Genomic DNA, 22,869 nt, shown 5'->3' on the forward strand with positions numbered 1-22,869 from the left:
GAATCAAATGAAAAAGTCCACGCAAACACAAAGAATAGTTATCTTGATTACTGTTTGATATAGATGAGACAATGTGTTTACATTCCTAGTTATGAATCCCAGTGTTTAAACTTTAAACTGGACTTTCCAAGTGACTACTGATACAGTTGCATGTACCTAGATGTAGGCTACCCGCAACATGGATTGGTCATGAGGACTTCATGCAAATTCATATCCAGACATTCGTTGGAAAATGTCACCTACTAGCTTGGGCATTAATGCTAAATGGGAGATGTGGGCAGTAGAGGTAAAGTTGGCATGGAGGACAAAGTGGATCTTCTTGGCATTCCTGTCTTTTGTGCACATTGTATGCCATTTTCTTTATGCCCAATAGCTATGTTGTCTAAAACTTGTAGAAGGAAAATACCAGGGGATCCTATAGTTCATTGGAATCAAATGACAAATTCCATGTAAACACAAAGAATAAATATCTTGATTGTAGTTTGATATAGATGAGACAATGTGTTTACATTCCAAGTTATGAATCACAGTGTTTAAACTTTAAATTGGACTTTCCAAGTGAATACTGATCGGGTTGCATGTACCTAGATGCAAGTTACCCTCAACATGGATTGATCATGAAGACTTCACACAAATTCATATCCAGACACCAATTTGAAAATTCCACCTACTAGCTTGGGCATTGATGCCCAATGGGAGATGTGGGTAGTAGAGGTAAAGCTGGCATGGAGGAAAAAGTGGATAGCCTACCAATTCTAATGGATCTTATAGAAAAGGATTGGATAATGAATGCAAAGTCAGTTTCAGCAACCCATGAGATTGGAGCCCTATCAACTGAAACCAGATCATAACTTATAATAGATATCTGCAAGAAGGCTTGGGTATGGTGGCACTAATGCAGTATCACAGTCACGATTATCAGGGTAATCATGAGAGAGAATAAATGTCCTGCTCGAGAAGGAATGAGTTGGGAATATCGAACAAGAAGTGAATATAAATAGGTGTAGTTATCTCCTTTATACATCTTTAATCACTTATCTATCAGAAATATGGGACAATAACTGGACAAAAGAAGGCACAATTCTTTCCCTTGTTTGGCCATACTATCTCCAATTCCATCTATTGGGCTTCCCTTTCCTCTTGACAGCTTCAGATGTGCTCACATTAGTTGAGGGTTGAGATAGATCACCATCTTCCTTAGCAAAAATGATTTGCAGACTTTTCTCTTTTCCTAAGGTAGATACTAAGGAGCACTTTATGTTTAAATCTCCTATCTAAATGAGATAGAGGGAGGTTTTATTGCATCTACAGGGACTTGGGCATAATTTTATCGACATTCTTCAAACACTTCAATCAACAACGCCTTGCCTTGAAATCTAGAGATACATTTTCTCTCAGATCGTTCCTATTTTAAAGAAATTCTAGCACAGCTACTCACAACGCCTCCTCTTTTCATCAGATCCAGGACAATGGGGGATTGAAATTTTTCATGACACTTGGTTGGAAAATGCAAGAAACATACAACATTTCTCCTTGGCCCACACCACCAAGGCTCCAGACTGTGCCATGTTGACTATGCCACCAAGGCTCAAAATGATCTCAAACTACTTCTTATGTTCACACTAAACCTGTGCAAAAGTTCATGTCTAAGCTATAATTCTCAATAGTGAGATTTTTAGTACCTAAAAAAGTGTCAATTAAAGCACCATTAATGGAAGCAATGAGCATAAAGGATATTGGAAAAGTGCTTCTTGACTATCAAACTTGTTTAATATGATTGATTGGCCATCATAGATCACAAATCATCTAGGTTCAAAAATTATTTTTGACAATTTGTTTCTTTTCAAAATTTCCTTAATAGTTCACTACACCATGTAATTATTACATGTAACCCCTATAAATCAACTCGTGTGTTTAAGTTTAAGAGAGACACATCACATACAGTTAAGTGATATACTTGTGTAAATTGATCCCTATACAGATGAAATGTAAGGGATACAGTGCTTGGTTAAACTCCTCCACTATGTATTTCTTTCCCTAGTAGGCTACTCGACAGAATTTAGAAGTTAGCTTCAACAATATTAGTCCACTATCTGAATATAAATTCCAAATTTTTTTATGTAAATTCTCCATGGACTCCTTGCAGTCACATTGAATTTTCTTCACATTTTTCTCTATATTTTTCATGAACTCTTTGTAGTTATATTGAAGTTTCTCTGAATAAAATTTCTAAAACATTGATGATGGATTTTTAGTGATTTAAAAATTCCAAATGCATTTGATTTATGTTTTTTCTTGAATCCCAACTATATTGAATGTTGGAACAAATGGTAAAGCACAAAATCACTAAATATTGTGTGCATTTTCATCGTTGTTTGTAGCACACCATGTTTGCCTCAGTGGTGTTTTATTAGCAATTTTGATGGGTGTTTTTCCTTGGTTTATTTTTAAAAATTTTGATGGGTGTTTTGTCCTTGTTTATTTTTAGCAATTTTGTCGGGTATTTTGTTTAATTTGTAGAGAGAAAGATCGTAGACTAGAAATTGGCAGTTGTATTAATACTTGCATGAAGCATTCAACCTATCTCAAATTTCAATTGTTGGCTAGGATCCCTTCACTCAAATTTTGACATTGCCTCACATTGTGGGATGGCACTATGAACAAGTAAGAATAAATTGATCTCAAAAATAAAGAGAAAATATATTGTTAGAATCTATTCTCAAAGTTACAACTTTTATTGAAATTTGCAATCTGTTTTGAATTTGAACTTTGAGTTAAATCCATAATTGCACATAAATGGTAAATGGTAGGGTTTCTGGACAAAGAAATTTCAAGTTGTTTGCGATAATTTCATTGGAATATAATGCTATCAAAATTGTAATTCCCCATGTAGAATGTGTGCTAAGGAGAAAAGTGAGAAAAGATAAATTACAATTAATAATGGTAATCTTAGTGTCCCTATGAGATGAATTGAATGTGAAGAGTTTTGCGGGGTGAGATATGTTTCTTACATATGTGGAAGTGTTAATCAAAGGACTAGTAGCACTATATATAAAACATACTGAAAATGATCTTATTTTCTAATGAAAGAGACAATAATATCTCCAACCCAAGAGAATTTTATTGATATTCTTCTCAACATGAAAAAGCATGTCCTTGATGTGTATTACCTCCTTATATGTCAATGGTGGCTTGGAAGAAATGTCTTCGGCTTCCTCCTCCACTTACACTATTGCTTTTATTGTGACCTTCAGAGTGTTTGTCTATGATGATGATGAGTATCTCTTATAATGGTGTGTATGCTTTTCTCTTCGACAAATACCTCATATATTTCCAAATGTAGATCACTGAAACTATGAACCTCATCTCTCCACAACTCTTGGCACAATCTAGTAGCCTGTGCCACGACCACCCTCCCCAAGGCACCAATATGTGATAATTGAGCTCAAGAGAGTTAGGGTCAATTTCCTCCAACTTCCTTCAATAAATTCTCAAACATGTTCTCGTAGACACACACTCTAAAATAATTTTGTGTGTGTATGTTATGTGCAACTTCAGTAAAAAGAAGACTTAAGCAAAGATTACTAACAAGCCAACACATTCCTTCCAAGAAATATTAGATTATAAAACCTCTAAGATAGGAGGGAATGCATTGTTCAAGAACTAAGTAGTAGGAAACCCGCCCCCCCGCCCTCCCCCCATTAATATTTCATCATTAGAAATGTAAATCAAAACACCTTAGAAATGTCTCAAAAACAACTAGAAATATTTCCAAAGCAAATATTTCTCTTTCCAACCTATAGGGGTGTTTCCAATTCCCCTATTTGTTGATTATTCCTTTGTTTATAAAAATAAATAAAAATAATAAGAAATAAAAACACTTATAATTTTTGAAGATAGGAAAAATACTTCGCAATGTAGTTAATTTCAAGCATTTTTGGCATCTTTTTTTCATTTATGTACAAATACAACCTACATAAATACCACCATTCTCTACATATGAAGACAACAAGAAACATATCATGGAAAAAGTCAGCCCCTAAGTGTGGCATTGCTTGTAATAAAGTAGGGAAAGCACTTTTTGGATAATTTCAATGGAATTTAGCCATAAGTTGGAAACTCTTAATAAATATAGCAATAATTTTATTTTTTTGATTGTTGAGTAGCCAAATAATCTATAAGGCTAATTTTTGACATTGTAAAATGCAAGACTATATGGGTCTCAACATATAAATGAGATTTTTATTAATTTGTTGACTATGTTTATCTTTATAATTTTCTTGAGAATTCGTTATTATAAAATATATGTAGTCTACTTTAGATTATATTCTAGTGTTCATTGTCTTTCATATCTTATATTTAGAATTGTGTCTTCTTTTATTTTCAGAAGTGCAATCAATATTGATGGGAAGAAGCAAGAATTGAAGAAAGAGGAGAACAATGCCTTGGCAGCACAGTATAAATTCATTTCCTAATCTGCTTGTTTTGAAATTCATTTGCTAATATTTTACACATTTTTTTATGTATGATGTTTTAAATTTCCACCATCATATCAATTTCATGAATAAATGATTGCTTATTGTTGTTAAATAACTGATTGTGCAAGAACTACCTCCAAATTCAACTGTGAAGGATTTGCTTGAAAAAAAAGCTTATGGTAGTTGATTTTGTACATCATATGGTTTTCCAATACAAGGGGAGCTGAGGTACTTGAGCCATCGACTCTGGAAATGTTTCGAGTAAGGATTACTATGGTTTTTAATGTTGTGATTATTTCACCTCATGGTTATTTTGGGAAAGTAAATGTTTTAAGAATGCTATACAAGAAACCAGTGGAAGGGAAACATATCTCTTATAATTGCAATGTTCATTCCATGATATCCTCTCTTTTTTATTTGATTGTATTTTGAATGTTTCCTTTGATTTTGTTTTTTCTTTTAACTATGAAATTGAAAATAATTGGTATCATGTCCATTTAAACAACATCCAAAGCTTGAAGATGAGATTAGTAATACATCATATTAATTGAAATCCTTTTTGTTGTTTTGTGTTTAGAAAATTTCATGACTATTAGAAAAGTTTACTGTCGTATTGTTATTTGAGCGCAAGTTGTATATATATTTGACCAAGTTCATGCATCAGGAAACGAAATTTTGTTGTGAATAAAACGACAAGGATTAGACATCACACCTTAGATTATTTGTTTTCACAATTATCCACATCCTGAGCTTTTTAACATGTAAGTTGGCATTATTGTGCTTAAGCTTTCTTTGGAGATTAAATACTAAGTTATTAAGGTGTTCTTTTCTTTTGGGACATTTTATTTGTTTTGTTTCTACAAGTCATATGGCCACATAGTGGCCACTATCACCAAATTGAAGAAAACTTGTTAGAGTTTCTTACTTTTAGGGGTAAAAAATGGCATTGACATCACTGATGTTGAGGTATATGTCGTATAAATATTCTATAGTATACTTTAGTTTATATTCCAGTATTCATGGTCTTTCACGTCTTATACTATGCATTATATCTTCTTTTGTTTTCAGGAGAGGAACTGATCAATATTGATGGTAAGAAGCAAGAATTGAATAAAGATGAGAACAATAACACTGGAGTGACAAATGCAAAAAGGGAGAGAGAAGAAAATTGGTCTAGTGATACTCTTAGAGTCAATATATCGCATAAGACAGACACATAGCGGCTGATGGTTAAGTCTTTAGGGTTGGTGAATTCACTTGCAATGCCTTGGAAACACTTTGAAGTGATGAAAAAATATCTTATGTGTAAATTGTAGTCCAACTAATTAATATCAAATTGGAAACTCATATTGCAATACTTGAGATTTTATATAATATAATTTGTGGTTGAAATTATTTATAGTTGCACCTGATATTACTTAGTATTGTAATTAACATATGTAGCTTTGTGTTTTCATATTAAATGAACATGCACATTGTATGCCATTCTTTTTAAATTAGTCCCAAAATCACACTAATTAATTTATGTTGATTAATAATGAATACATAAAATCACTCTAAAACTACCAAATTAATAGCGTATATTGATTAATGATGAACACAAATAAAATGAATACATGACTAAATTAGTCATTTATAATGATTATTAATGAAAGTAAATGAAATGAATATAAACTACTGAATTAGTCTTTTATATAATGAATATGAAACTACCAGAAAAAGGGATAAATGACTACTACAAATGATAAATTTGTGATTAGAAATGATGACTAAAATTTGCATATATATGACTATTAGTAGCTAATTTACAGTATCTTATAACACGACTGAAATTTAGTCATATTTCTTTGGTCATTAGTTGACTTAAATGATGACTAAAATTTTCATATATATGACTATTAGTAGCTAATTTACAGTGTCTTATAACACGACTAACATTTTGGTCATTAATTGAATTTCTCGGATGATCATGTAGTAGTAATTTTTTTGTATATTCAGTCATTAAATGTGGCAATTAATGACTAAATTAATAACCAAATTTATGACTAAATATACTACTAAACGATAGAATTGAAACAAAAAATTAATGACTAAGCTAAAAATGACTAAAAGTTGGTCGCATTATAAGATACTGTAAATTAACTACTATTGGTCACCGACTTAACAATGGTTGTTTATATGCAAACTTTAGTCATTTTTATAGTAACTAATTAGCCTTTTTGTACTAGTGAATAGAGGAAATACTCAGGTTTTTGAGTATTCGGTAATGTGTATCATTGAAATCTATTTATTATGTTGGATTTTATATGGTGTAGATAAATTATAATTAAGCTTAGGAGGGATCGACATACATAGATATAACATGGTTATTATAGGATTACAATAGGCAGTAGTGGAAGCCATGTTTTAAAAAAGTAAGAGAGCATATTTCAAGACGTACAAGAATTTCATTGTGAGGATGAAGAAGTAATTACACATGTAGAGAAGATTATTAAAATGAACTAGTGGGTACATAGATCATAGAAACCCACTATAAATAGAATAAATATCAAATTTTTGAAAAGGTTTGAAGAAAGCAATGATTTTTGCTAGCTAAAGAATCAATTGTTGAGGCAATATGAGATCCAAAAATTATAGTGCAAAGGCCCAAGTAGGGAGAATAAAGGTATAGAAAAAGTTGAGTTTGGACCAGAGGAGTTGGAAGCCACAGAAAAAAGCTAGAGGCAAAGTTGAATACATATCATTGCAACACTTAGTTTTTAAAGGGTCTCGATGGAAATATGTCACTTGAGAGAACTGAAAGATGAAACTTGATTCTGCCTTGAGTCAAAACCCCGTGTCATTGGGCTAGAGGCTTTAGCTTGGAAGGATTAAAGGAGGACTTAATGAGAGTAAGTAGGCTGGCTATAACTGGGATAACGTGTAAGCCAAGCAATCAGATAAAAAAATGGGTTACATGGGAGCATGAGTGGGATTACTTGGAATTTTGACATCATCATAGAAGAATACTAGAGTGTGTGCATTTAAAAATGGTTGGGAAGGTTTAAATTAGTTGAACCAAGAATGACGATTGTCGGGAAAATACCAGAGTCTATCTCCTGAAGGATTTGAGTTGCACGCTTTTGGAATAGGCGAGATGACGTCATGGCGTGCTAACAAAAAGAAAGTGACACAAAGTTATTTCATTAGTGGATACAGGAATGTGTTGTCTCACAGTAGAAGTATGGAACTATGGGCCATATCTGCATAGTTTGAGCTAGGAAGTTCCTTTTAAAATGAGTTAGCTTGATAAGTCAGGCTCACAGAACGAATCTTACGTACATGTGAATAGAGTCAGGTAGAGACACTTGTACATATACAAGTGGACGAGTGGAAACCTTTAAAGAATATAGGCTCATGGAGTGGGACCCACATGGAAGACCTTAATCTGGATGTTTATGAAATACTTATAAAAGGAGGAAAGGTCAGGCATCTCAAGACGAGCCTTTTATGCTTTGGGTTTTAAGGAACATTTTTGAGCCAAGGAGGAGGAGCTAAATGAGAAAGGTATTAAGCAAAAGTTAGGCGCTAGTATATGCATGAAGGTTGCAAGAGGATCTTCGGTGCTAGAAAGTTGAATAAAAAGGGTCAAGTTTAATATTAGTGTTTGGATTATGGCTAATGTGTTGTCTTTGATGGAAATCTACTTGATAAAGATGTCAACATTATGGGAATAAGATGATTATGCAAGCTAGTACAAATGTAACAGAGGTGATGGTGAAAGGAATGTTAACTCAAAGATAGATGAATAATAAGGATGATATTTGGGAAAGTATACGTGTATCCTATTCAGAAGGGTCACATACATACGTGGATAATGTGAAGAAAAGTCACATACAGAATCTGCACCATGGTAACTTGAATACATGAGGTTTCTACCATGTTATTGACCCATAGTGATGAGTGAAAAGATGGTTATTTGATCTTTTCAAAGAATACTAATGGTGTAACTAAGGGATTGACCTAAGGTATTGGCTAAGGCTAATGCTATATAAGGAGATGGAGTTCAAAGTGTTAGGTGTGCAAGTAATGAATCGCTTATGAATGATTTAATCTGAAACATGTGTGCACCAAGGAGAAGGGAGAAGAATCGTATCTGAAAGATCTAAGGTATGGTAAATATCTAACAATGATAGCTATATGGTTGTAATGATGTTGTGCCTTGAATGAAGTAATCTTGAAGTGTGTAATTCAGATAGTAAGGGTTGGAGAGAGTAAACTAGCGTTTGCAGTGAAAATTTCCATATCTATACCCAAGTTTGTCTCAGCTGAGTCATGTACATATGCAGATCAACTTCTGGGTCGCTGCGTATATATTTTGTGAAGTTTTTTTAGTTTTTGTAGATATGTACACAGGTGTTTTGAATTGAAAGTGCATACATATGCTTATACACTTTGTGAAAGTCACGTATACATACTAGGATCTTGCAGTATTATTTGTTAATGATATTTAATCATTTTTATTTTTTTTGTCGATGATGTCTCTATCATGATAATCTATGTTTGATAGTGTTGATTGGATTGAAAAATACTTGGTGTCCCTAGTGAAAAATGACTAATTAATTACTAAAGAAACAACTAAAACTTGCATACAAACGATAATTTTTCAGTTGGTGACCAATAGTAGCTAATTTAGTAGTATATTCAGTATATTTCAAATACGATTCTTCTTCTTTCTCCTTGGTGCACACCTGTTTCAGATTAAATCATTCATAAGTAATTCATTACTTGCACACCTAACACTTTGATCTCTATCTCTTTATATAGCATTAACCTTAGCTAATACCTTAGGCCAATCACTTAGTAACGACCTTAGTATTCTTTGACAAGATCAAATAAACATTTTTTCACTCATCACTATGGGCCAATAACATGGTAAGGACCTCGTGAATTCAAGTTACCATGGTGTAGATTTTTTATGTGACTTTTCTTCACATTACCTGCGTATGTACGGGACGCTTCCGAATAGGATCCACAGAGAGAAGAATCATATCACTTGTTTAATCGTTAATTTTCACAATTAATGACCAAATATACAACAACATATATTACTATATGAATCATCGAGAAAACCAATTAATGACCAAAGAAATATGACCAAAATGTTGTTCGTGTTATAAGATACTGTAAATTAGCTACTAATAGTCACATATATATAAATTTTAGTCATCATTTGAAACCAATTAATGACCAAATATATATGACTAAATTTTAGTTGTGTTATAAGATACTTTAAATGATCTACTAATAGTTGTATATATGCAAACTTTAGTCATCATTTTAATATAAAAAATTTATCATTTGCAGTAGTCATTTTTCTTTTTTTGGTATTTTCATATTCATTATATAAACAAATAATTTAGTAGTTTATATTCATTTCATTTAATTTCATTCATAGTCATTATACATGACTAATTTATTCATATATTAATTTTATTCGTGTTCATCATTAATTAATATAAACTACTAATTTAGTCGTTTTAGATGGATTTTCTGTGTTCATTATTAATCAACATAAATTAATTAGTATAATTTTGCGACTAAATTTAAAATAAATGCCGTACAATGTGCATGCTTATCTAATATGATAACACAAAGTTACATATGTTAATTAAAAGGCTAAATAATAACAAGTGCAAATAGAAATAATTTCAACCATATAAATTTTATTATATAAAATATCAAGTATTACAATATGAGTTTCCAATTTAATATCGATTGGACTACAAGTTACACATGAAATGTTTTTTCTTCATTTCAAAATATTTTTGGCTTATATGGGCCTGACCCAGATTTGGAAGAATTATTTAGCCAAGCAAATCCAGCAGCTACCAGCCCTTTCGACAATAGCCCGTGAAGCGGGGATTGAGGTCTCACCCAAGGTAGCAGGGGAGGGTGCTGGAACCAGGTTTCCGCACCCCTGGGATGTCTAGATGTGGTCTGAGAGGTTCGCGTCATCCTGCAGCTTCGTTCTGCACTATAACTCCATGCAGATCTCGATAATCTTAGCTAGATCTAGTTTATTCAATTAAGTATTATAACCCAGATATACTTAGAGAGGTCTTTAAGAAAGCATTTATTACTTTCATTTAGTTCACATATTAAGATTAAACCCTATTCACAAGTACTCAATAAGCATATGCACGTAGATCAACCCAGTTTCATAACCATAAAAGAATAGAGTTGTGATAGTTCAGAATTAGCGTAGAATTCAGAAGAAACTTATCTTTATTTCCACTTATCACCCTTACATCTAGATCTTCCCTGCACACTCAGCTGCAGGGGTCCACGAACAGGGGTGCGGACTCTTTCGGGCCTCTGTGCACATAGCTGTAGAGCCTCTATCCTCTACTCAAACCCTCGACTCAGACTTACAGACACTCTCAGAATGCTCTTCTCAGACACCCATTATATTTTACATCCCCAAAATCATACCAAAAACTTAGCTAATCTACCCATAGAGCCTCACTCTATTTATACCTTTCCATGGACCGCGATCCATAGGCGGGCCGACTCAACTTACATTTCTTTACACTATTTTTGGGCAGAATACCCTTTTGATTTTGACTTATTACACATCACGCTCTGCGCTTTCTCATGAAGTCTTTACCCTGCTTTTACCCAAAATTGCGAGCTTCATGCCCCATACCTATTGTGTGGGGCTTCCGCTACCCAATAGTCCCCCAACACAATCATCGTGACTCGTCTTGAGTCACTCAGCTGGGTCGGGAATCTTTGTGCGTAGGTTGGTCAACAGCTTCTGCATCTCACCTGTGTCTGCATCAAACTCAGCTACGAATCTCTGTATCCTTTCGACATGAGCTGTTGAGGTATCCGTCTCATTTGTAACGGCTTGCTCCGTCATATAGACGACCTACATCTATGTGAGTTTTCCTTCAATGGTTGTAGATATGCTAAATGCTTCGTCAAGCCAGGGATGGATACGCTCCTTAAGGGCGACCTCCTATTTTCGTACTGCGTCAACCTGGGCCTTTAGCGCCTGGACCTCCTTCGTCTTGGCCAACTGCTGTGTGACAGCGACCGACGCTGCAATGCCTCGAGCGGTGTGATAAGCCTATTGCACCTTACGTTCCTCAGTTTCTACTCGTTTTATGGTTGGATCTTCCTGGAGGGCAACGAGTATCCCAAGCGACTGGTCAAGTAATCTTGAGCAGTCACAAACAACACTACTCATTGTTTCTAGTTTAGCTCCAACTACGTTGCGACAGCGTTCCCGTTCGGTCGGAGGCATGGGAAGCTAAGCCTTAAGACAAAGTTATATGACCTGTAACGTTAGCTCCTCCTGGTGTCTTGTGGCCTCTACTTGGGCCATGCGAAATCCGGCTACCATGTGATGAATCCTGGTAGTTAGGGGGAAGTCCCCGGGAATGGCTAGCTCAAGGATCATACCACACGCCTCTGTCATAGCTTGTTCTATCTCCCAATGTTGGGAAACCATTTCATCATGTTGGAGAGTGATTTGTTCTATCTTTTCCTTTTGTTCTGTCAAGATGTGGAACATGCAGCCTTCCCTGGCATGAAATTCCCGAGTAACTTCATCTTGCAGTAGGTATAGTACATCTCAGGACATAATGGCAAGATTTAATTCCCAACTGCCTTTGTCGCCTGTGGTGGTGGCTCAGATAACCTCCACTGGAAATGAGATGATGTGTGGTGTGTGTGTGCTGACCTCCTACGCGATGACATCTGTATTGTCTGTGGGCTCACGAGGGTCCCATCTCATGGGTTGTGCTTTTAATGCTTATAACTACGCTTTGATCTCCCCCAACACAGTTTTCTGTGTACTGATCAACTCGGGCAACGTACTAGTGGTAACATTACTAACGGGCTGGTCACTCTCCATGAAGTCTTTTTCCAGCGCCTTCGTTGTTTTGGGCTTTTTCCATGCAGCCGATGATTCCTCAATGCATGGCCGCTTGAGGTGGTCCTGCGTCTCTGTTTTGTCTTGTGGATCTTGGTCCAAATCCGTTCCTTGATCCCTCTAGTTCTCTGTTGCAATTGGGCTCACAGTAGCTCCTTGCTACAAAGCGGCCTGGCGGTCCTGTCGTGCTTTTTCTACCAATTAGATGAGTCTTTGCTGGCATTCCTTCTTCCATTGTTGTGCGGCCAGTTGGTCGAGAATGGTCTTATCCGGGGTGCGCCATTCCAAAGGCCATGTTGCTAATACTGAGTAAATGGCATCCTCCATTGCAAGGAATGACAGTGTCACCGAAGATCGCTCTGGGTCCTTTCGTGCACGGACGTACACGTGATGCATGTTTGCCTTGAACTCAGTCATGCTTTGAAAGTTGTTGTAGATTGTGGGGGACATGCACAGTATTTGAGTAATCTGCATTCGTATCTTTTCTTCCATGGAGGTCCAAAATTCCCGGATCGTGGAAACGCTCTCTACATCCTTTGTAGTCCCAAGTGAAACATACCGTACTGCCTCAGGTAGACTATCCTCAATGCTGGGAAACTAGCTCTCCGGCGGAAAGTCCCCTATAACTAGAAGGATTGATAAGAGAAACCATGCATAATGAAAGGTCTTACCTTTGTCCTGTGTTTCTCTACAATTGGTCAGAAATTCGTCGCATAATAACTGTGCCCAATTGAAGTGAACCCCTTTGACACACTGTCTTGCCAATACGATGAGAGTGGCGAGCACTTCATCGACGCAACATTTTCTCATAGGTTTCCCAGCTAGGATCTTCGTAGAGACTTGTACTATGTGGTCACTGATGCTTGCTATGTCATACCCCTGCCTCCCTTTTTCCAGATGGTACCTTGTCTTAACTATTTCTACGATGCCTCCCTTGCTACTGCTTCTAGCTATGTCTGCAGGGCTATTCCCTTTATATGGAAGGCGCGTAACCCAGTGGATTAGGTCGACTGTGATCAGGATTGGTTCTTCCAACCAGAGATATCCATCATGAATGAGACCTACCAGTTGTTGAATGACGAATATTGTGATGGTCGTGTGGTGGTAGTGGGGGATCCATCAAAGATTTAGCAGTCCAGCCCTTTCAACACCTAGTAACCATTTCTACAGTAATAAGGTGACTTTAGTGAGTTTAGGGAACTTTTCGTTGTTTTGTAGGTCCCAATATTCAAACTTGGTGCTTTGAATGTGCCCCATGGGTAACCCTTCGAACATTATATCGTCTGGAAGGAGCGGGCTCTAGAGTGTAGTTTTCTCAGCGTTTACATTCTTTGCTAGCTTCGTCGTCCCAGTCCATGGAGAAAGATACGGGGGTAACAACGGAACTGGAACGCAAGTTCTTTTTCCTCCACCTATGCATCAATTTGATCAATCAGGTCTTGCAGGTCATCCTCCTCCTCAGCGATTTCATCGATCCCTATTTTTCCCTTGTCACCTACTGAATGTTTGTTGAATCTTGGGGAGGCCCGGACGGGACCCATCTTTTTCTTATTCTTCCTGAGCCACAGAGTGGGTGGGGATTTAGGAAATTTAGGAACTTCAGATGACTCCTATTGGTTCAATTGCATCTCTTTAGCGACTCACGCTCGGGTTCTTGCCATAGTGCTCATGGAGTATCTGGTAGCCGCGTACTTACTATTTTTTGTTAGTTCAAAGAACCAAACGTCCAGTACTGACCACAAGCTATGAGATTTGAAAAAATCTCTTTCACCTGTTAGACATTCAAGTCAACAAATCTCTGTGTATCTCATCTGGAACTTTCACCTTAATGTCTCGCCACCCACTCTTATCTAACATGATTTGACGAGCCAGTTAAGGCCCATGTGGCTAATGACTATGCTTCGATTTTTTCCCTCCATAGCACTATCCTTTAGGCACAACTGCGGACTTGGGAATGGCTTAGCTTGGTGATGATTCCTTTTTCCGCGCGGGTTCTCCGCAGGCTGGTTTATAGCCTTGCACCTTCTTTCAACTGCCCGAGGTACTGAGACTGTAGTTTGTGCTTCTATTCAGGTGTGCACACATTTGGTGCGAGATCAGTTCGTCCCTGCTAGCCATGGCTAGGAGCACTTCTGAATTAGTTGGGTAATTGTTCTGGGGTTTATGCTCTTTTGTGAGTGTGGGCACAGCCACAGTAGCAATGCCGCAGCGTGTTCTAAGGCCCCTCAACTTCGCAGTGTACCTTGCTCCTTCGGTCGTAGCTCCTGTTTGGAGGATCCATGGCCATTTAATCTTTTCTGAGCTTCCTTTTGTCCTCTATTACAGGCCCAACGTACCCATGGTATTCGCAACTTCCTTGAACCTCTGCTAACCTTGGCGCTGGTCTACTGAGGGGGCTTCAGGTTACTACTTCTACATTGGGTAGATACCCACACCTCAGATACTAGTAGCCTCAGTTGGTGGGGAATGCGTACTTTGTTTCACACTTTCGACCGTGCGCACACCTTCCTTCGATATTTGTGCCTTGTCATTTGCATCTTTGGGGTGACCCTCTGTCTGGGAGTAGTAGCTACACAGAGTGTTTTCGTGAATCTCTTCGACAGTTCCTCTACCACCACTATCACCATCCAATTAAAATTGAGTGTGGTTACCTCATGTACTCGGTCCTACCATCGTTCAACCTCTTCATCTGAGTCTGATGTGCAAGAACTATCGCGATCCCATGAGAGTCGACCATCCACTATCGGATTGACCCTATCCTGATCCTATGCTGTAATTTGGTATATACAGTCCAGCTCGCCGTTGCTTTTCGCATCGTGCATGGGCTCGGTATATCGCGCCCCTTCTGCTGGGACCAATGGGACCACCATGGGGAGAGATTTATTTTCAAAGATCATCTTGCATTTTTTAGATTGATGACTCCATTCATATATGGGTTGCTATCATCCACAATTTCGATAACCTCAAAATCGGTTTGGGTGCTGGCTCCATTGATGTCTACTATAACTCCATGCAGACGTCCCATAGGAAGAATCTTTTGTTGGTTAGCCATCCTTAGTTGAATCGGTGACCATTGTAGTGTAGGCCTGCACATGCGTTCCCAAGTCTACTTTGGTAAGACATTTGCATCGGAACCCAAATCTAAAATGACCTAATCCATCTCATAGTCCTTGATCTGGAGAGTTAATCGCATTTCCCGCCCAGTGTGCAAAGCATGTTTGCCTAATTTTCGGATCATTCGTGGTTCATCCACTCCTGCACACTGAGTTATCAATTCCTACAGCCCCCTTACCACTTTGGCATCCCTTAGTAAGTGCATGCATGTTTCCAAGAAGGTAGTTAACACAGATGTATCCTTCTCTGATCTAAATTGATCCTTACTCCTCGATGTAGAAGCCTCTGCTAAGCTTTTCTTGGCTTCCATAAAGGTTTCCTTCACACGTTCTAAATCAAAGTCTAGCTATTTTGGGGGGACCTTATGGACCCATGCATCTGTCTCTGGCTGGTTCCCCTTATCTTCTCCAATGGTCACGCCACTCTGGAGCATCATATTTATGGTTGGTTCCTCTGCACGGGGTTCGGCCTTCATCATCTGGACGTTTTGATTGGGGCTGGTCAGGAGCACCCCTTTTTCACGCATCTGAGCTATCAGTGTGGGGTAATCGATAGCTTCGTGGTCAAATTGATAGTAGTAAGGACAACAGGCTTTGGTTGAGTTCATGAAATCCTATGTGTAGTGCCCCAATCCTTCACAATTGTAACAAATTAATTGACCTCGACCCTATATATGTCCCATGCCTCTGTGGCCCTGTCCGTGCCCTTGATATACTCCCCGTACGAATGGTGCGGTGGAGTCCTGCTCTTGCACTTCTGTTTGCATCCTATATGTCGGTGTTCGATCCATCAACATTTGGTAACTACGGCAATTTCTTTCCTTGTGGCCCACCATCTGGCAGAAGTTACAAAATAAGCATTAAGGAGGGGGTTGTCATAGATTTGGAAATAGGTGACAACTGTCCATGGCATGCATCCCTCCAAATTCACATATTGCGCACCAGATTGAAGGTGCTATGTTTGGCCCAGCCTGTACCTCTGGTCACAATGTTATGGGTCCCCCACCCCCTCCTGTCACAAGATTCACAAAGATTGGACATCAGTCTTTATCATGGCCCAGTCCCTTGTATTTGAGACACCATACTTCCTCTCGTATCAAGGTCCTTTGTGCCTGTTCCTATTTCAAGCTTCGCATCTCCACACATAAGTTTTGTATTTACGCTTGGATTTGTTGTACTCCCAACCTTGGATCATGGATCAGAGTTTCATGTAGCCGTATTGCTACTTCCAATGATTCAGCTTGGGTTGAGATCTTTTGTTGTCCCAGGGCCGATCTCAGATGTGGCATTAATGACGTGACAAACCAAGTGCAGTGCCTCTCATCTGTTAGTTTCATGTTGGCCTCCTGGATAGTGCTTTTCAACCTCTGATCCAAATCCCATGGAGTTTCACCAGGCATCATTACCATCTCTTTGAAACCAACAACCGACTGGGCTCCTGACTTTAGGCGCTCGAATTCCTTATTTAGCACCTCCTGGATTGTAGTAAGGCCTTCAGTTGGATGATCTCTTGAATACTTCATGTACCAAGTTAGTGCGTGGTCCTGAAATGCACTAACTAGGGTAGCCTTCTTGATATTATCATCTGTGATACCCTAAGCGTCCCATATAGATTTTATCACAAACCAGAATCGTCCTGGTTCCTCATTCCCTACACCTTTAAATATGAGCAGCTTAACTGAACTTGCCATCCTGATCTTCGAGGTTGTTGGAGTTGGGGAAGGGGTTGGTGTTGGAGTGGATGGATTTGATGTAGATGATGAGGGTGGTGGCATGGACAGAGGTGGTATCAAGGGGAAGCGCTCTCTGATCAACTGAACCGCACTTCCTGGTGAAAACCTCGCGAGCTCTTCCTCGCTTTCCTGGAAAATGGAAGCTAACGTACTATTCTTTATTCCTCCTGTTCCACGGTAACGCTCCGCATTACTCCAGACATTAATCAACACACATAATCTGTTTTTCACATAACAACATCTTAATCCACATATTCAGTGATTTGATATAGCTACCTCGCGGTCCTTCAAGAAATTGCCTTTCCACCTTGCTATAGCTCACGGTGGTATCCATCGCAAACTTAGTGATAAATCCTCCTATTACGTAATCCAGCCAATGATCTACTGCACGCGCGATCTTATCCTTGGTGGCTTCGAAGCTGGGCACCAGTTCCAGGGTCCACATAATAGGCTAGTCCAATCTACACCTTCCCACGCTGTCAGCTAGCCTTGTGATCCACTCGTACAGCTCTACTACGAATGTCGGAAAGAAGATCTCGTGAATTTCTGTGAATATATACCGGCCCAACCAATCTTCTTCTGATATTTGCAAGTTTCTATTTTCCTGAATTGTGAACTCGTGGAATTCCAAATCCCACCACTCTTCAATCTCTTTCTTTGTAGGGTTCCAGTGTTCCCACATCAGACACCCCTTAGGCAGACCCTGGTCTCGACAACGGAACCATTTGTTGGCTTATATGGGCCTGACCTACGTTGGGAAGAATTATTTAGCCAAGAAAATCTTGCAGCTACCGGCCCTTTCGGCAACAGCCCATGAAGTGCGGACTGAGGTCTCACCCAAGGTAGCAGGGGAGAGTGCTGGAACCAAGTTTTTGCACCCTTGGGATGTATAGATGTGGTATAAGAAGTTCACATGCCATCCTGCAGCTTCGCGCTGCGCTTGATCCGTGTAAATCTCGATAATCTTAGTTAGATCTAATTTATTCAATTAAGTATTATAACCCAGATCTACTTAGAAAGGTCCTTAAGCAAACATTTATTACTTTCATTTTGTTCACAAATTAAGATTAAACCTAATTCACAAGTACTCAATAAGCATATGCGTGCAGATCAACCCAATTTCATAACCATAAAAGAACAGAGTTATGATAGTTCAAAATTAACATAGAATTTAGAAGAAACTTATCTTTTTTTCCACTTATCACCGTTACATCCAGATCTGCCCCGTGCACTCAGCTACAGGGGTCCATGCACACAGCTGGAGACTCTTTTGGGCCTCTGCGCACACAGCTACCGAGCCTTTATCCTCCACCCAAACCCTCAACTCGGACTTACAGACGCTCTCAGAATGCTCTTATCAGACACCCATTACATCTCAGATCCCCAAAATCATACCAAAAATTTAGCTACTCTACCCATAGAGCCTCGCTCTATTTATACCTTTCCATGGACCATAATCCATAGGCGGGCCGACTCAACTTACACTTTTATACACTATTTTTGTGTGGACTACCCTTTTGACTTTGACTTATTACACATCGCGCTCTGCGCATTCTCACGGAGTCTTTACCCTGCTATTACCCAAAATTGCGGGATTTGCGCCCCATACCTGTTGCGTGGGGCTTCCGCTACCCAAGAAACATTATTGTTGTGTTTCCAAAGTATTGCAAGTGAACTAACCAACTCTGAAGGCTTGACCATCTATCTCTATGAGTTTGTCGTATGCAAGATATTGTCTTTAAGGGTATCACTAGATAGGCTCTCTTCTCTCTCTGTCATTTTGCATTTGTCACTCCAATGTTATTGTTCTCCTATTTCTTCAATTGTTGCTTCTTACCATAAATATTGAATTCCTCTCCTGAAAATTAAAGAAGATACAATGTAGAGTATAAGACATGAAAGATGATGAATAATTGAATATAAATAAAGTAGACTATAAAATATTTATACGACATATACCTCAACATTTGATAGTGGCCACTATGCATATAGATGACTTGTATAGATAGACCAAATAAAATGTCATCATAGAAAATAAAACCTTAGGAGCTTATTATTCAAACTTCATCAAAACCTTGGGCACAATCATACCAAATAGGTTACATGTTAAAAATATTAGGAAATAGATAACTTGTAAAAAGAAATGGAAAAAAAAACGATCTGTGTAAAAAATATCCTTATTAATTGTTCTAAAAGAGTCATGTTCCTCAAATTGGGATATTCTTTTTCCTACAGTAAAAGTGCCTCTCTATTATGAACTATGTTTTTAGGATCATGAGATTGATCCAACATCATATTGGATTGTGGAGACAAAATGATTCAACTTTCCAAGATGAGTAACTCACTTGGTTGAATGAAGGTGCCAGTTGTGAGTAGTGTCAAAACCTTAGGGAAGAAGAACATTAAGGCCTAAGAAAATATATCAGCGCTTGTCCACTGAAAGAAAAAATTTCAATCCCACAATGGCCTCTGGGAGTACATTTCGTTGGATGGATATCACACTCTTAGAGATGATTGTCTAATACAATGAGAAGCGTACATATATTTCCACAATGCCCCTCACAGTCAGACCCTATAGTTGTGTCCGATAATATTAATCATATTATACTATTTAATTATAAATTATGACTATGATATAATTATTAGTTTGAATAATTATTCTGAAATTGTGTTTTTGGTGTTGTTGTATACATGAAAGTATTTAGAAAAAAAGGTACATTTTATGACTAGTTAATTTCGAGTGAATATAAATACACAAGAATTTATGATACCTCGGTGTTTCTCTAGCGGTTATTAGCTCGTTGTACCAATTGATCCCATGTCCTCTACTGCTTTTGGTGAATTCCACTTTGATGATGTCCAATGCCAATGTAATCAACATTTATCCTCGATGTTTTTCTTAGCCAAAGGTAAGCTCCAGAAGAAACAACCAAAAAGTGGCCTCAAATATATTATTGGGGGGGAAAATGTAGCAATTATATGACAAGCCAAGAAACATTGCACGTTAATCATCTTCCCTTTAACACTGATTAATAATTTCTTTGCATCTTCATGTAATACTAAAGTGGCAAGCAGGGCCATTTAAAGTTAGTGATCCATCAATATCACCTTTGAGAGTGCTTAGTAGTTAATACTTGCTTATTACACACACAATAGATCACCAACTTCAAGGATAACAATATAAGAACAACAAAAATGAAATTAAAAGAAATGCTAGCAAGTCAAATCTGATTAACCTTGAGTCAAGAAAATATCAAGCCCTTCACATTAGCAAGGCATTCTTAGGCACTAAAATAGAAAATCCTTCCTTTTCATCATTTTCACCTTTTCTTTAATTTGTTTAATTCAAGACATAACTTTCAGAAGAAAAAAAAATCTTTGAAAAATGTCTCAAAATCTTAACAATTGCTCGAATGATTATCGTATCAATTAAATAGAAAGGAAATAATTCGATATGATTTTAACTTGTGGAATATATTGAAGAATATGAAGGTTTCTCATCACTTTCTCCTAATCAAATTTTAATCCATGGGTTCCAATCAAGTAATCAATTTCCCTCCAAGATAGTTAAGAGATCACTTTGTAGAAGGAATTCTAGAAGCATTGGGATAGTAGAAATGGAATTAACTTGAAAGAAAATGAAGCAGTTTAGTGGGTGCTCCAAAAAATTTGAACGCAACTAAAAATGATTTTATACTCCCTCCACACATTTTAAAATAGAAATCATTCAGTTGCATCTCATTTATTTTCCACCTTTCTGTAATATCTATTTTTTTGAGCAAGAATAGAGAATTCATAAATATTGTCATGAAAGAGGACACTTCATAATCCTAGTAAGTTGGGCTCTAACAAATAAACAATTTCATGTAGTCAATAAATCTTACATGGTATATTTCAGTGTTTAAAATGACAATTTTATTCTTAATCTCATTACAACAAAAATCAATTCAACCCTAACTAGTTGGGATATAACAAATCAAGAATTTCATGTAGTAAAGTAAACTTACATGGTAGATCCTAATTATTTTCAATGAAAACTTTATTCTTGATCTTATTACGACATAGATAAATTCAAGAGTACATACATATTTCCTTATCTGAGAAAAACTTTGAACACATTCTAAGATTTCATAGAAGTATAATGATACGATTTACCTGTAGGACATGAGAAAGCTATCTACATCTAGCACCCATCACTAAACAATAGTGTTATTGAGACACCATCTCATGGTATTATAATCATGTATATATATAGTGTTATAGAGATACCTTGCAACACCTATTAAATACTACCTTCAAGCTTCAAATTCATCAATTGATTTACTTTAGTACGAAATTCTAGTGGGATTTCATTAAATACAACGCAAGAAAAGCCATTTATGATAGTTGTCGTTGCCTTCTTTCGATCCATCCCCCTCTGGAAATAGAATAACTGATATTCCCCAATTTTTGAGGTACTTGCTTCATGCTCAACATGGGCTATTGGGTTCTTCACGTGGAAAAGGTTGCAAATATTAGATGTGTAATGGAAACAAGCATGCAATTCAAGGTTGCTACTAAAGTATCTTGGGTGAATTATAAAACACCATCTACTTAAAACATGATATATGGTAGTAAGAAAAACCTACCCAATATCCTACTTAAGAATTTAAAATGTTGCAAATAAGAGATGTCTTAAATAATATCAACTATTTAATTGCATAATCACACTAAAATAGACAAATCTTTAAAATGTTGAAAAGTGTGAAAAAAATGGAGTTGGAATATTATAGTTATGTCCCAGTAGATATAGTTATGTAAAATGTAACTTCTATCTGAAACACATAAATGTAACTTCTATAGCTACATGAAATGTAACTTCTATATAAAAAAATGGAGTTGGAATATTATAGTTACGTCAGGGTAGATATAGCTATGTTAAATGTAACTTAAGACTCTTTTTTTCTATCTTCGGTTAATAACTTAATACTCCACCAACAATAACATTGAATTGGTTCTTCACCAACGAAGGGGAAATTTTAAACCAGTGTGAAAATGCTTACCTATTCCCCTGCCATATTTCTGATATTTTATTTGTGTGTGGATTTAAGCTATTGTAATGTAACTTCTACATATTTGACAATTTAAATGTAAAAATTTACCCAATAAGATACAATATGCATGTGTTATAAGTAATATGACATTTACATGTTTTATCAAGACAAATGTTTTCTCATCTCATTAACTCTTATCTTATAATAGTTGGTGATGGATATAGCCTTTAAAATTATGAGACATTCTTGTCATATCTTATTATTAATGATGTATATAGCTCTTAAAAGCATCAACCTTGTTTGTTATTTTATGGAAAAAAATTTAAATGGAAGTGCTCATAATTTTATTCAATATTATCTTGTACATGGAAATAAAATGATGTGGGAGTGGTGTTTCTAGTGATTTTAAAACTTGTTTTAATTACCTAAATTTAGCCTATTTAAAAGAAACAAGGGTGGTGTTTCTAGTGATTTTCAAAGTTCTTTTAATTACCTAAATTTAGCCTATTTGAAGTAAATAGTTGCATTGACCATGTTATCTTTGGGTTAGTATGTTTGCTTAAGGGCATCTTCATGACATCCACCATCTCT

The sequence above is a fragment of the Pinus tabuliformis genome, chromosome 8 (genome assembly GCF_031772625.1).
Source record: "Pinus tabuliformis cultivar Carrire ecotype Pingquan chromosome 8, CPIR1, whole genome shotgun sequence".
Lineage (NCBI taxonomy): Eukaryota > Viridiplantae > Streptophyta > Pinopsida > Pinales > Pinaceae > Pinus > Pinus tabuliformis.